Source organism: Cupressus sempervirens, chromosome 9, assembly GCF_028749045.1.
Source record: "Cupressus sempervirens isolate cs-2001-9-10 chromosome 9, ASM2874904v1, whole genome shotgun sequence".
In the NCBI taxonomy this organism is placed as follows: domain Eukaryota; kingdom Viridiplantae; phylum Streptophyta; class Pinopsida; order Cupressales; family Cupressaceae; genus Cupressus; species Cupressus sempervirens.
The window spans coordinates 597,060,959-597,064,843 of NC_143126.1; positions in this window are offsets into that span (position 1 = coordinate 597,060,959).

The following is a 3,885-nucleotide window of genomic DNA, read 5'->3' on the forward strand; positions in this document are numbered from 1 at the left end:
CCTTTGTCAAGATCAAACATCATCTTTGGGATGGATACACCAAGCAGATTTTCTTTCGGGCGAGTCTATCTCTCCTTAGATCGGTTATTAAGTCCACAAGGAGATCTATCAATCATCTAAATGCCAGGCTGCTCCCCTTGCACTTGGAGCTCGCTTCTTCCCTTAGACCAGACTTGTGGACGCGGCTGGACACATCTTCATATGCCAGAGCTCTTGGGCGTCAAATGGAATGTATCAATAGATAGAAAAAGAAGTTTGATGCACTTGCTTGCAAGAATCTGCACTACCGAATGACGTCCAACTATTTCTCGGGATCTCATGCCATTCCCCCCCACTCTCGGCCTCACTTTCATTGTTCGTGGTCCCATCTCGCAGCATCTTTTGGCTTCTCGTTAAACCAGTGTCCTTTTTCGCCCTTCCGCGGGACCTCCACATTGCATAACGTGCTAGCTCAGTCATCGACCACTACTATTGAGTCCCATGCGCTTGAGAATGCTGACCAGATGCATGCACACTCTTCTCCCAAGTTGCCAAAGTGTTCACAGCTCTGTCCTCCTTCGTGCAAGCCTTTGGACTCGCAACTACCCAATATTGTGCAACAGTTGGACCAACACAACTCCCCCCTGCGAGTTGAAGCTTCTCAACAGTCAAATTTCGACGTCAACGACTCCTCTTCCACAGCCTCAGCTTCCTGTGCTAACGTCTCTTCTCACTTAATCACAGGTATGTCTTCTTTGGTTGGAGTGTGTGATACGTCTTGCTTTAATAGCTTTTCTTCTTCTGTTGATCGGTTAGATACGTCTTGCATTAATAGCTATTTGGTAGACCCTTTGGTGGATAGCGTGCCTCGAGCCCATCAACCCTTATCACATCACCCATCTCAAGTTGATGCTGTGTGCCCTTTGTCTTTTCAACCTGACAGCGATATTTTATATGATGGTGTTGCGTCAAACCACTCTATTGTTGGTTGTCTAACCCCTTCCAACCTCCGTCCTTTGCCCACCGCGAGCCCTCCTGCTCCTCAATCTTTGATCAAGATTTTGGAGGGAGATTCGATTTCATCTCAGTTGTCTCCTTCCTACACCTCAGGTTATTCGTCGTGTTCCCTTCGCAGCACATCTACCCACTCTTCCAACTTTCTGCACCAATGGGAAAGCAAATTGGTCATCAACTTATCTAATGTCTCCCTTGACCCCCATTCTTTCGATTTTTTGAAACGAGGTCTTAATTTTGCGGTGGCACCACGTTCCATTCCGCAAGTTGACTTCTTGGTTGAGATTGAGAATGCTATACGTACTCTCCCTATCAATGTCGCCAAAGAAATTAGGCAGGATTGTGCAGTCGCCTTGAGACGGGCCAAACCTCCCAGACGTAACATCCCAAAAATTGAGTTTCTTTCATTCAAGAGTCTGTTGCGTCACAATGACCTTGTCATCACCAAAGCAGACAAAGGCAACGCCACTATCATTTTGAATAAGCAAGACTATGTTACCAAGATGCGTGACCTTCTTGCTGATTCTTGTAGCTACAAAACCTTGTCTCGTAACCCTTGTGCAAAAATCCTTAAAACTGTCAAATCCTGTATCATGGCCTCATCCTTTGATGATCACATCAAGAAAAGGTTAGTCCCTTCTAGAGAAGTCACTCCTCGCATATATGGTGTCCCAAAAATTCACAAGGATGGTATTCCTTTGAGACCAATTGTGGACACTATTGGCTCCCCCACATACCCTTTAGCTTCCTATCTTTCCAAACTAATCTCTCCCTTAGTGGGACATTCTGATTCCTTTGTCAAGGACTCAACCCACTTTGTCCAATTCATCAAGGGTGCACATCTAGATAGCAATGATGTCTTGGTGAGTTTTGATGTTGTCTCTCTCTTCACAAAGGTCCCAATCCCTGATTCAATCAAAATTGTGAAGCATAAGACCAATGTGGAGATTGCTAGTTTGGTTAAGTTATGCCTCAAGTCCACTTTCTTCTCCTTCGAGGGAGTCATCTACGAGCAAGTTGATGGTGTAGCCATGGGTTCCCCTCTCTCCCCTGTCATTGCCAATCTTTATATGGAACATTTTGAAGAGTTAGCCCTCTGTTCTTTCCCTCTTAAGCCTAGGTGGTGGAAGCGATATGTTGATGATACTAACATGTGTTGGCCCCATGGCATGGATAAATTAGAGGAGTTCCACCAACACATCAACAACATAGCGCCTTGTATCTCCTTTACCAAAGAGGTGGAATCTAAAAATCAGTTGCCATTCCTTGATGTTCTTCTCATCAAGAAACCTGATGGTACCCTTGGTCGTCAGGTGTTTAGAAAGGCCATGCACACAGACTCATACATCCACTCTTCCTCCCACCACCATCCCAACCAAAAATTTGGCATTCTTAAGACTCTTGCTCTGAGAGCATATAGAATTTGTGATGAGGACCACTTAAGCCTTGAACTCAACCACCTTTGACAAGTCTTTACGCTTAATGGTTACTCTCATAGACATATATCCAAAGCTTTCAACCAAGCCAAGTCCCTCCACCTTTCCTCGTGTGATACCAAAACCTCCCCTCGCCCTCCCGATTTGTTTGCCTCTCTCCCCTTTGTGGAAGGCATTTCGCAAAAAATCTCCAAGATCTTGACCAAAAAAGGTTTGCGAATAGCTTTCAAACCCTTATCCAAGCTTAGAAACCTTGTCCCGCCTTCAAAAGACTCTAGAGATGCGTATTCTAACTCAGGAGTCTACAAAGTAGTTTGCTCTTGTGGGACACCTTATATTGGTGAAACGGGTCACTCTTTCCATACTAGGATCAAAGAGCACGTTGCAGACATTAGGCATGATAGGGTTTGCAAATCAGCCTTAGCTGAGCATTCTTTCTCTACCAAACATCACATCTGTTTGGAAAACACGCAAATCCTAGCCAATGAGGACAACTATTTCAATAGGAAGCTTAAAGAAGCCATTGAAATCAATAACCACCCCATCAACCTTAACCGTGATGATGGTTGGACCCTCAACCCCTCGTGGTAGCCAATGTTAACCTCTAGGTGCAGAGACCATCATTGCGAGGAGTAACCTCTCTCCTCCCACTCTCTCCCATCTTGCTTGGTCGCTCTTGCTCCACCGGTTAGGTTTCCTTCTTTCCCTTGGTTGCCTCTTTTCTTTGTTTTTAGTAGCTTGCCTCCTTGCTTCTAGGGTTAGATTGCTATTGTGGGTGTGTGTTGGTGTGTGTGTGCGTGTGTTAAATTCAACACATGCACACACATACACTAGTCATTCAGCTTGTGCTTTGGTTTTAGTTATTTGGTTGGGTTTTTTAATATTTGTATGTTCAGTTTGACATTTGCGCAATCCATTAATTTTATTAACAAATTCTTATATAACGTGTGTGTGTGCATCGGTGTATATATATATATATATATATATATATATATATATATATATATATATATATATACACACACACACACACATACATACATACATATTTTTTATTTTTCATTTTTTATTATTTATTTTGTTTCCTCGTATTAGGTGTATATATTCTTTATATTTATTTCATAATTTACTCGTGTATGTGTATGTATTTAGTTGATGCACTATATGCATATTTATATATAAATATAAATAAAACTATATATATATATTTGTTTGTTTACATCTATATAGATTTTCTATTTTTAGTATTAGTGTCTCACTTTTCCCTTCGCTGGTCCATATTTGCCCACATCTAATTCTCATCCATGTTTATGTATATGTGTCTATACATATGTCGTGTCAAAAATAGCACACACACACGCACATAACATTATATATATATATATATATATATATATATATATATATATATATATATATATATATATATATATATATCAAAAATGATACACACATA